This window comes from Desmodus rotundus, chromosome 9 (assembly GCF_022682495.2).
Source record: "Desmodus rotundus isolate HL8 chromosome 9, HLdesRot8A.1, whole genome shotgun sequence".
Classification (NCBI taxonomy): domain Eukaryota; kingdom Metazoa; phylum Chordata; class Mammalia; order Chiroptera; family Phyllostomidae; genus Desmodus; species Desmodus rotundus.
This window is the reverse complement of record NC_071395.1, coordinates 81,521,125-81,533,853: the sequence shown is the minus strand read 5'-3', so window position 1 is coordinate 81,533,853 and position 12,729 is coordinate 81,521,125. Positions and strand designations below refer to the sequence as shown.

Genomic DNA, 12,729 nt, shown 5'->3' with positions numbered 1-12,729 from the left:
CAATATTTTAAACAAAAGATTTACTATTTATGTATTTATGTATTTTTAACCCTCATCCAAGGAAATGTTCACTGATTTTAGAGAGACAGATAGGAAGGGAGACAGAGAGAAACATAGATCAGTTGCCTCCTGTACGTGCCCCAAATGGGGATTGAACCCTCAACTTACGTATGTGCCCTGCCCAGAGATCAAACCCTCAACTTTTTTGGTGTACAGGATGATGCTCCCATCAACTGAGCCACACGGCCAGGGCAAAAATTTACTTTTTAGAAAAGGAATGGTATGAACTTTGTACAAATTTCCAGGAACCAGGTAAAAGATTATGTGCTCTTAGTAATTATAAACTACTGGAGTTAAATACTTTGCCTTTTTGTCTCACCACTACTTGCTGATTAAAAAACAGGACTGTGCCCTAACTGGTGTGATTCAGTGGACTAGGCGTCATCCCACACACCTAAAAGTTGCCTGTTTGATTCCTGGTTGGGGCACACGCCTGGGTTATGGGCCAGGTCCCTAGTTAGGGGCATGTGCAAGGCAGCCAATCCATGTTTCTCTCCCTTTTTCCTCGCTTCCCCTCTAAAAATAAATAAATACATGAAATCTTTTAAACAACAATAGGACTGAGGTATGCTTTGTCAGTAGCCTGGCAGTTATTACAGCCTTTTTTTTTTCCGGGTAGATTTATTCCTTTTTATTGAAACTATTGGAATGACACTGGTTAAAAAATTATACAGGTCTCAGGTGCACAATTCTACATCATCTGTACACTGTATTGCCAAATACCTGTCCATCAGCATATATCCCCCAACATCCTCCTCCACCTTCATCTATCACAGCCTTTTTTGCTTCGAAGAAAACACCATAGAAGTGTTTTAGGTGTTTATAGTGAACCTACTCACTATAACAAACATTTATTGTCCATATGTGCCAGGCACTATAAACCAGAGCTAGAATAACCTCTTTCCAATACCAGAATAAATAAACTTAGTTACCTATTACTACTACTTCCAAGATATGCCCTCTCCCACCCAAACATATTCACTGTGTTCTAAAGTTTTATTTTTGTGATCTCAATCCTCTTGGGGTACTGCATTGCCAAAAGATCTTTCTAGGAACTGAAACACTGATGCTGAAAACTGATTCCTGTGTTCATTCCTGTCTAACCCTCAAGTGCAGCTAAATCATTATGGCCAATTACTGGTCAACTGCACCAGCTTTGTTCCCCTGATGACATGCTAAACCACACTGACAGATCAGTCACCTCTCGTCTATGTTCAAACCTTTCTCTCTGGTACTATCTGGGTTCCTGGTATTAACAGTTGCTAGATAGATCCCCACTAACATCAGTTGCCACCCAAGAAGTTCCACACTGGTAACCCACAGCGGTACTGGCCTGAAGGTATGTTTGGCTGATAGTGTTTTGCCTTAATTTTTAAAAAAGAACTGCGTTTTTACCAAAAATAAAATGACTTCTAACTTCTCTAGAAAAATGAAATCTGGCAACCCTGACCAAATATACACATGGCTGAACCTTATTTAGAAGGGTCAAGTTCACCAGACTCATTGGCTTGTTTCACTCATTTTTCTATTACCTATCTGGTTCTTGTAGATATTTTGTTCTGGAATCCCTACTCTAGCCTACCTCTGTTCTAACCTAGAGCTAATCTTTCACCATGCAGGAAACAGGAGCTTTTTGTTTTGGCAGACATCCCATAGGAAAAGTTACTTCTCAAAAATCCTTCTCATCTTCCTGGAAAGACAAATTACATTGTTTTTCAGAACATTTCTGTCCAGGAGACCTTTGAAAAGGGTTATTCTTTAACCAGGAAGTACTTTCTAAATATGCTGCTCAAAAGAACAGCACAACTGAGTCAGATTTAAATTGCATGATGTTCAAATAAAAGCACGTGCCTATCTGGACCTTTAATCTGTTTTGATGAAATCAATTAACCCATGACTGGCAAGCTATTAGTTGAATTCAGTAATTATTCAGTGCCTCTCTTTAAGTACCGTATTTTTCGAACTGTAAGACACACCGGACCATAAGGCACACCTAGGTTTTAGAGAAGGAAAATCAGGGGGAAAAAACCTGCTCCACCGCTGCCCGCCCCTGCCACCCCAAGAGCCAGGAAAGCTACATTTGGACTATAAGACACACCCTCATTTTCCTCCCAAATTTGTGAGGGAAAAGTGAGTCTTACAGTCCAAAAAATACAGTACAACTCAGAAGCACGCTAGGTTTTCAGAATGCAATCAACAAGATACTCTCCGGCCTTTGAGGAGGCTGCAGTCCAGCACAAACAGGCAGCATCAAGAAGCTGGTGCAATGAAAGCACACAGGAAGGTCATCAAGGGTGTGAAGAGGAAATCACCTCTAAACTAAAATTCGGTTAAGTGTGAGTAAGCAACAAAGTCAAACAGGAACAAGGAGGAGATATGGTGTTCAGGGAGAGAGAAGTGAGAGCTTGAGCTGAGTACCAAGGGCTATGGCAAGAAATGAAACTGGGAAGACAAACAGGGGCCATGTTATTTAAGGTCTCCTAAGCCAGATAGGGAATTTAACCCTAAGCATCATCCTTGACTCCTACCCCTCCTGCCACTTCAGGTTTTATTCTGAGGGAAAAGAGGAGTCATTATAAAATAATGAGAAACAGGAACAGAAACTGAAGAAACACTGAAAGAAATCATCTAGACATCAACAAGAAGGCAGGAGCTGCTCTATGGAAGAATCAAAACTAGAAGACAAGCCAGGCTGGGAGATAATATTTGCAAAAAACACATCTGATGAAAGACTCTGTAGATCCAAGACACACAAAGAACTCTTAAAACTCTACAAGAAAGCAAACACATCAAAAATTGGGCCAAAGCCCTGGCTGGTGTGGCCCAGTGGACTGAGTGCTAGCCAGCGAACCAAAGGGTCGCCAGTTCAATTTCCAGTCAGGGCATATGCCTGGGTTGTGGGCCAGGCCCCCAGTAGGGGGCGTGCAAGAGACAACCACACACTGATGTTTCCCACTCTCCCTCTCTTCCCCTCTAACTAAAAATAAATAAAATCTTTAAAGAAAAATTGGGCTAAAGGCTTTAACAGACACCTTACCAAAGAAAACACAAACATATGAAAACATGCTCCACATTGTTATCGGGAACTGCAACTTAAAACAAGACGCTACTACATACCTACTGGAATGGCCAAAATCCGACAATGCTAAACGCTGGTATGGATGCTTAACAACTCTCATTCATGGATGGTAGAGATGCAAATTGATGCACTTCAGTAAACAGCTTGGCAATTTCTTACAAAACTAAACATTTTTACCATACAATCCAGCAATTGCACTCCTTGGCACTTACCCAAAGGAGTTGAAAACTTTATCTCCACACAAAAACCTGGACATAAATGGTTAGAGCAGCTTTGTCCGTAATTGCCAAAACCTGGAAACCACCAAGATGGCCTTTAGTATGTGAATGGACAATCTGTGGTACATCCAATGGAATATTATTCACTACTAAAAAGAAATGAACTATTAAGCCATGAAAATACATGGAGGAAACTTAGATGCATATTACTAAGCGAAAGCCAATCTGAAAAAGCTAGATGCTGTGTGATTTTAACTATGTTACATTCTAAAAAAAGGTAATGCTATGGAGAAAATACAATCACTGGTGGCCAGGGGTGAGAGGGGGCGGGGATGAATAAGCAGAGCACAGAGGATTTTTAGAGTGGTGAACACTCTGTATAGTGATGGATGTCATTATACTTTTATCCAAACCCATAGAACTTTCACCACCAAGAATGAATCCTAAGATAACTTAAGACTTTGGATGATTATGAGGTATTGGTGTACACTCACCTTTGGTTTAAAAATTCAGATGAATGATGTTGACAAGAGGCTATGCATGAGAGGGCAGAGAATGTATCACAAATCCCCAAAACTTCCTCTCAATTTTGTAAATCTAAAACTGCTTACAAAAATTAAGAGGTGACTTGGCCGGTGTGGCTCAGTTGGTTGAGCGCTGGCCTTCAAACTGAAAGGGTATGGGTTTGGTGCCCAGTTGTGGGCCAGATTCCTGGTTGGGGCGCGTGAAAGGCAACCAATCAGTATTTCTCTTGCACATTGATGTCTCTCTCCCTTTCTGCTTCCCTTCCCCTCTCCCTAAAAAAAGAATCTTAAGAAACAAAAAAGGGAAGTAGTCGGTAAGATTCCAGAGCATAGTAAAAGGACTTAAAAGAATGGATACCTAGTCCAAAGCAATAGCAATGCAAATACAGGTTTGTAACTATGTTACCTGAAAGTTAGCTTGGCTTTTACTATTTTCAACGAAATATATTGTAAAGTCATCAGACAAGTACATGTGTGGTGGCAGTGACTGATGCAAAGATTTGAAGATTTGTTCAAACTGAATGGAAAAAAATGACTATACCCTTACAAAGAATCGCTTTGCAGCATCATGAATCCAGTAAGTATGCTAATACATTATACACCTATAATGTATGGTTGACTATACATCATCTGAGACATCCATTTGCAAGGTTTTGCCTTCAGTACTATGGCACTAAAGGCAGTATTCTTCGGAGAAAACACCGTAATTCAAAAATTTTATTTAGCACCTCTTACATGCACCAAAGACTTCAATGAAGGGGAACTTCCAAGTCAGTAGGTTAAAAATGTCGGCGGCCAAATGAAGCATATGTATGTATAAATAATGGTTTTTGGTTAATAAGCAGCTCACGGATCCTCTCAAAGTCCAGATACAAATTATCTGGGAGAATTAACAGCACACTCACTTCAGAAAACTTTAATTAAACTGTACCTTTGTAGAGAACCAGTTACCAGGAATGTTCTATGAATACAGATAGAGGGGGATTTAGTTGTATGAATTAACACTTGTGTGGCATTACCAATTGAGAGGGCAACAATGTCTTACAATTAAGAGAGACTGTTATTTGCTGGAAGGTGACCAAGGAAAATAAAGGGTCTGAGGTACACTAGGTTTCCAAATCATTTTAAGCCTGCACCAGTTAAAAAAAATTTAATTATAACTTGTCCAAATCAGTAACAGGACCAATACAGTTCCTGAAACCTATGGTTCCTTATCATTGGGCTGATGATGAGGAATCAGTCCACAGCAGCGTCTGGTGATGCAAACACACATTTTGGTTTCTTATGAAGATATGTAGAGTGGAAAACCCCAGCTCCAGTCGTTTTATGCTAAAAACTGAAGGCACTCCAATTCCTAGAGAAAAACGTGTACCCAATGCAATAGTCAAGGACCTTTATATGTTAGGCTCTTACCCTGTTCTTCGCAACTCATTCACCGGCCTCTGTGCTGTAGTTTCCCAGGCTTTCCTCTAACACGTTGCATCTATCCAAGCCCTAACAATCTGTTAAGACCTAGTTCAAATGCCACCTTTTCCCCCAAGGCAGGTTTTACCTTTCTTCAAACTTGACTTCTGTTACTGGCCTTTTCTTGTGTTTATCCTTCTTAGATTGAATGGAGAGACTTGTGTATTTTAAAAAAGAATTCTCAATGGCTTACTACTCAACAAACATTTCCTAAGTTAGTCTTTTAGATCAGATGTGGACTAAAGCATATGTAAGTTTCAAATCTTTTTGCATTTTATTCTTAAGGAGGATTGGCATCACCTAACTGCCCCAATCGCCTTCCAGTCAAATTCATGACACCAGTTGTCGAGCCAGGTTCTTCCTGCCTTGCAACCACCCACCAACTGACCACCTGCACACAACTTTTAAAAAACCAAAAACTTTTATGAGATTTTAAGAAATCATAAACTGTGTGTTACTCACCAGCTTGAAGTCCTTCAATGACTTCCATTAGAATACATGGTCCTGTGTTGTGGTCCATCCACCTTCCCATTCTCCACTCACAGCACACCCTCCCAATCCACCATTCATACTTCATTTGTTCTGTTTCTCCAGGGTGGTAAGCTTTTACATCTTAGTTTCTGCACCTACTACTCCTTCTGCCTTAATATTGTTACCTAAGACGTTCTTGAAGGACTGGCTTCTTAAATCCTCAGCTCCATGATCCCTTTTCAGATGCATGTCCTGTCTATCTGTACCTTGATTAATGTCTAAGCTATATAGGCATTCGTATGCATTTACCATATAAAAGCTTTACGTTTTCAGTAACTGCTTACCCCCACCCCACTCCTGCAATATCCAATGGCTGACAAAATTAACCTTTTTCATAGCAATTTTTTCTTAAAAGCCTAGAAAATTTATTAGCATCATTCTAAAGTTACTTGTTCAAGGTGATAAAATGGGCTCAAATATCACAAATACTACAAGAAAAAAATTATTAATCTTTGTAAATAACAGGAACTCAAATGGTCTTAATGGCCAAACACAATCTTGGAACAAAAAGAGGCTTGCATTTTGTAACGCAGAAGCAAAAATCCTTTGACTTTTAAATGAAAACACAAACTTAAAATTGTTAAGGCTATGGAAATAAAACACCATTTTTTAAATGGTAGTTTTGGTTTTCCCAAGCCCAGCAAACCCCTCTAAACTACCTCAAAAGAGAAACAAAACACTTCAGTGTTTTTTTGAGTTCCAGTCTAATTACTACATGGTGCCATATGCTAAGGAACACCTATTACCTCCAAACCCCACCAGTGGACTAGAATTCAACATGGGTAAACACTATGTGATCATCCATTTCATTTTTCTTTTGTACTAGCCTCCAGGTGATACATCAAAATGTCAAAATGTGCTAAATATTACTTGTGGAAAAAAACCCCCACGAAATGCATTATTAATTTCCAGAATTTTAATGTTAATAAAAAATTTTATTCACTGATTTTAGAGTCAGGGGAAGGGGGAGAGAGGGAAAGAGAGAGAAACATCGATTTGTTGTTCCACTTATTCCATTTATTTATTGGTTGATTTTTACATGCCCTGACAGGAGAACCCACAGACTCGGTGTATCAGGATGCCACTCTAACCAACTGAGCTATCTGGCCAGGGCTTAACGTTAATTTTTAGGCTAATAATTACAACCTTTATTAGTGAGTTCATTTACTTACATTAAAAATGTCATCACTATTCACACTTTTTTGTTTCGTTAGACCACTTAATCACACACACGGTCTAACCATTTATCCTCTCCTTTGGTTTTTCTGTTCAGTCCTTACCATCACATCCCCTGTATGCTTTGTTCTTCTTTCCTTCCTTGCCAGTACAATGCTGGAGCAAAGCCCGGAGATTAAACCGAGGTAAGAGCCTCCTCTTTCCTTTGGGATCACAAAACCCTTTGGGATCTTGTACCACTTCACAAAATAATGCCATATACTATTTTGGAAAAAAATGGACACACTAAGAAATAAATCACCTTCCCTGGTAGAGCAATGCAATGTTTTCACTTTAACTTCCATATACTATCCTCTTACTAATCACAATGTACCAGAGGAGGAAAATTCCAAACCTCACTACCTTTCCCCTCCTAAAAAGCAGTTTCCATGAAAATCAAGCAATGGATTAACTTTTTACTGTAATACAATGATCCCTACAAACATTCCAAAAAGAGCACAAAGATTCGCCACCCCCCAGCCCCATTTTTGTGATCAAGCTGCCTATTGTCACTTTTAACTGGAGCTGTAAAATAGAATGCTTAAGTAAATTGAAAGCCATCACTGGGTTTTTACATAGGGACACTGACATAATTCTTCTTGGAGATATTTTCTTTACCAGTCACTTATTTTTACCCTGAAAAAAGCTTGAAATATGAAATTAGTATTTAAAGTACCATACAAATGAAAAAGAAAACAAGCCAGACAAAGAGTAAGGTACATTTCAATTTAATCATTGTGCACACAAGTTTATAAAACGGCTAGCTAGACACACAGACATTGGGTCGCAAAGGAGATTCAAGAATTTTTGCTCATGCCTAAATATTATCTTAAACTATGGAAATTTGGCTATTTACTCTCATCACTACCACATGCATTTAAAGTTAAATACTTACCAAATTTTCAATGTCTGTTTATCCTTGCTAGAAAAAGGACAGAGTTCCTTAGAAATTTACTCCACTTTAAATCTTAAAGACATAAATTAAGTGTCCATACGCTGCTTAGTACTTCCGTCATCACATAGATATCAATGTTCAGACTGTAGAAAACTATCATTGTTCATACTAAAAAAGCATTGGAGTTGACTGTTCATTATTGGCTTACAAAGATCAGCAGAAGATACAATGTAAAAGCATCCTTAGTGTATACTGACATTAGCTAGGATGTGGCTAAAGACTAAGGGGAAGATAAATTGAAAGTATACTGAGGCTAATTTTCACTGGTATACAGAGTCCCAGAAGCCAGTATTTCTAACTCAAGTTTTTCATGCAAGGTTAGTTATTTAAGAATACACTGGATATTTTTAAGCCTGAGTCAAAAAGAATCAATTAGCTTACATTACCATATTTTAGGCCAGCCCTCCTCCAACCTTACCCACAGCTTAACTGCTCACAAATCACTGCAACAACAGCTTCAACAAGGACAGGAATTCTGGTATTTAAATTTTATACCTATGCAATGTGGGAGCTAAAAGCATAGAGAAAAATATTTTGGACATCAACTAAAAGGAAAATATTAAGCTTAAAATGATAAATGCTAGATAGTTTCGAATAAAAACTCCCCACCCCCATTTCACTAAAAGGAAATAATTTGTGTTAAAAATTTTTTGTACTTCTGCTGTTACAATGAAGGTCAGAAAAAAGTGAACCCAGGATCACTACAGAAATATTAGGAGGTAAAACAATAACCTTATTCTTAGTGTTCCCAATTCAGGTAATATCTAAAGGGTGCAGAAATTCAAATTGCTCACTCTTTGATGAAAGTGCCCCCTTTCAGGTAAATTTAAAAGAAAACTGATATATAAAAGTATAAAATAGTACTCACCAGAAAGGCAGCTTTAAAGAGATGGTTTTAAGGAAAATCATTTCCACTGTATTTACGCCATTTCTTATACAGATTAAACTGTGAAAGGCAATGAAACTTAAGCCCTTAGGCAGTTTTCTATTAAAAACCAAGTGGATATCTTATAAAATATATTTTTTCATCAGTTGACATTTTTTAAAAATTTAACTCAATGCACGACTTCTGTATAAAATAACATTTAGATAATGTGTTTTTAGTGCCTAATCACCATCCCAGTTTAATAGGATTACTTTTATGGACAGACTCTCTCACTCAAATTAGCCATCATTACACTTGGGTGGTAAAGGAGGAAGCCATGCATCCTAGTCAATGATACAGACTGAAAGGATGGTTCAGGCTTTTATAAAAACTAAGTTATGCTTTATTCTTCACCTTGGCATTTTAAATTTTTATCAACATAATAGTACAATATTTAAAGGTTAAAGGAAATCTCTCATGGATGGGTTAAGACAAAAACGAACTATGGTAGAACCAATGAAAATAATAAAAACTTAACATCTTTTAGAATCCATCACATCCCCACTGTCCCTCAAAAGAAATACACAAAGAATTTGTCTACATTTCTTGATGGGTAGTCAGCTTTCATTTGAATATTAAAAAGTAAGGTTTGTTATTCTTGGCTCAAAGTAAAATGAACCCAACAGAATAGGTTACAGTTTATGAAAGGTGAACTAAATTAGTACTTACAGCAAATTACTAAAAACACAAACAACAAAATACCATTTATCATTGCTAGAGATGAGAAAACTTAATTTTTTTTTTTTAAGGTTGATTCATACTGTAAAAAGTCAAAAAGTAAATAAACACCACTATAGAAGTAGCTTAAATAGAAGATCCTGGACCCAAAGCCCTGCACGGCTTATGACATACCAAACTGAGCATATAGCCAACAGAAACTTTCACTGTCTTGTTCTTTGATGTACAATAGATCTATTTAAGCTCAACCATAACCAAGTAATAAAGGAGGCTAGCAAACCTAGAACTAATTGGCCCAAGTACTGAGTGTTTGAAAGTGTCCAATGGATCTACTGTTATACTCACATTTAAGCAACTGCCCTTTCTTCCTTGTGTGGGTTATATGGATATGTTTGAAAAGAATAGGAACATCAGGTACTTACAGATTAAACTAACCTGTACTGGCAGGGCTGTGGGATTTTTCTTCTCTACCAGTAAGTAGCATATGCTGAAATTCTGCTGCTAGTTAACAAAAACACAAATTGTATTAAACTGAGGAGTTCAATCCATACTTAAAAAAGTCAATGTGCATTAAATTTCCTCAGAGTCTGACATTAATACATTTAAAAAAATTTCCCTGTCTTATTAAAAATTACCTTATATTGGCTATTAAATTTAGAATAACCTTAAGAGAATGAGTTAGTTAACACTGTATATCTCTTGGACACAGCTCAATTTTAATAAAATTATGTATTCCAGTATGTATTGTGTGAAAAGTTTTCTTACTCTAAATAGGGGGGACATATATGTAGGAAAAATAATCTCTTCAATGGGATTAATTTCTAAATTTAAGTATATGTAGACACACCCCACAAAGGCAAACAATTTTCAATAGTTTTAAATTCAACTTTCAAGAACTTTCATTTCACTTTCTTATTAGAGATTTTAAATTACAAAAACATATGCTGAATAGGAAATTCTATTGCTTCTCCTGAAAGTACACAGAAACCAGGAGATAAAAAGGAGCCTCTGCTCAATAACTACAGACCCCATATTTTTCTAACTCAAACTTACAGAACTTTATTAAGTTCTTCCGTTGGATCACTTGGGTAGGTAAGCTGTCTTGTTTTATTAGTAGCAGAAACTGGGAAATGATGCTGCAAATCTTATTTTTATTCTGACTAAACTCTTTGTAAATATTGAGAATAAGCTACATTGTAACAAATGATTTGGTGAAAAGTTAGTAATAAATGCAAACCAAGTGCAAGAATGCTGTTACCTTTCTTTACATTTAAAGTTCTTAAGTCCAGCAAAACTAAACAATGGCCTCTCCCCCATATAATTACTACTGGTATGTGTGCAGTACACTGATGAAACATTATTCTTCATCTGTATCAAAGATGGGAATCAATGAATTTCATTGCCAGTTCACCAAAATTAACCAAAGGTGAAGGAATACAGACCCCTAAAACACCTGCAGGCACGTAAGAATGCTAAAGGGCTTGGAGAATTCCAATAAAGGACTTCCCCTTTTTACAAACACAGCATTACACAAACCCCTGACCAAATACATAGCACATTATTGAAGCTACACCATATCACATTTTACCATCATTATGGCACTTAGAATTAATGGGTAGGGTCCAAAGAATCAATCATTGATTGTTTACTCACATGTATCTTCTCTGCAGTTAATTTCATCAAAATAAAACATATACACAAGCATATTCTCCCAATATAGCTGGTGATTATAAGCCTCCTAAAGAACCTAACATTAAACCAGTGTTGATTTATAATATCCAATTTGCTTCAAATAGAAATAGTTCAAATTCCTTTCAGTGAAGATATACTGTGGGTCTCCAATCTCTGCCTTAATGTGACTTCAACACCTTGCTTAGTAAAATAAAGATATCTCCACCTGAGGATACATGACAGATTTAAAGAGTGATGGTTCAAAAATGTGAAAACTAATAGTTTCAAGCTTTTCTTTTTCCAGAGTTGGAAAAATGAAAAGCTCTTCCTATTAGAGCTAAATTATGCAAGAATGTATAGAGCCCACTGAAGAAAAACAATGTGAATACGCCCTGGCTAGTGTAGCTCAGTGGATTGAGCACTAGACCACAAATCAAAAGGCTGCCAGTTCAATTCCCAATCAGGTCCCCAATAGGGGGCGTGCAAGAGGCAACCACACATTAATGTTTCTCGCCCTCTCTCCTTTCCTTCCGCTCTAAAGATAAGTAACATCTCTAAAAAGGGGGGGGGGGGGGGAACCCACAATGGGAATAAAAAGCAATTATTTCTCTTCTGAGCCTTACTAAGGAAACCTAGTTTAACAAAGAAAAAAAAAAAGCAAGCTACGTTCAGCCTTGGCTGGTGTGGCTCAGTGGAAGTGGATTGAATGCCAGCCTGTGAACCAAAGGGTAGCCAATTCAATTCCCAGTTAGGGCATATGCCTGGGTTGTGGGCCAGGTCCCCAGTAGGGGATATGCGAAAGGCAACCACACATTGATGTTTCTCCCCCCGTCTTTCTCCCTCTCTTCTCCCCTCCCCAAATAAATACAGAAAAATCTTAAGGAAAAAAAAAAAAAAAGCTACATTCAAACCTATTATCCCCCCTCCCTCAAAATGCCAAAGAACATGAAAACACCTGGAGAAGTTGAAGATATTTAAAATATTTGGGAACTCAAAGTCCTGCTTTCCCTGTATCCTATGCATTACTTTGAATAAGGTTCTTAACAGGGGATACCTAAGAGCCAAGATATTAAAAGTAGTTTTGAAAATTCAACGTCACAAAATTTTGCATATCACCACTTTCATGGCACTATATACATTATTAAAGTAACTGCTTATTTGCCAAGAAATGCCACACAGAAAACTAGATGGTTCTATGCTAGAAAAACAAAAGGTTATTTATTAAAATGATTGAGATGACAGAACACTAAGAAGGGGGGGGGCGGGAAGCAGTAACCTTCACTAATATTCAAGTCATGAGAAAGCAAGCAGAAATATAATTAGGGGAATGTTTACTTACAAAAATCTGCTTTATAGTCATTAGTCTTAGAACTGAACCCTTCCCTTGTTTTACAAGACTTTTCTACAAG

At 37.5% G+C, this 12,729-nt stretch overlaps 1 protein-coding gene across 3 annotated transcripts in view; it reads right to left on the bottom strand.

Annotated features, from left to right (window-relative positions):
• Positions 1-2,126: 2,126 nt before the first annotated feature.
• The window catches only part of ZNF207 (zinc finger protein 207), a 30,735-nt gene continuing 20,132 nt past the window's right edge, over positions 2,127-12,729 (bottom strand). For 2 of the 3 annotated variants that reach the window (XR_011650383.1, XR_011650384.1), the window contains one exon: positions 2,127-10,150. The gene's annotated coding sequence lies outside the window, so the exon portion shown is untranslated. The remainder of the gene's footprint in view (positions 10,151-12,729) is intronic. The other variant, XR_011650385.1, reaches the window with a different exon arrangement.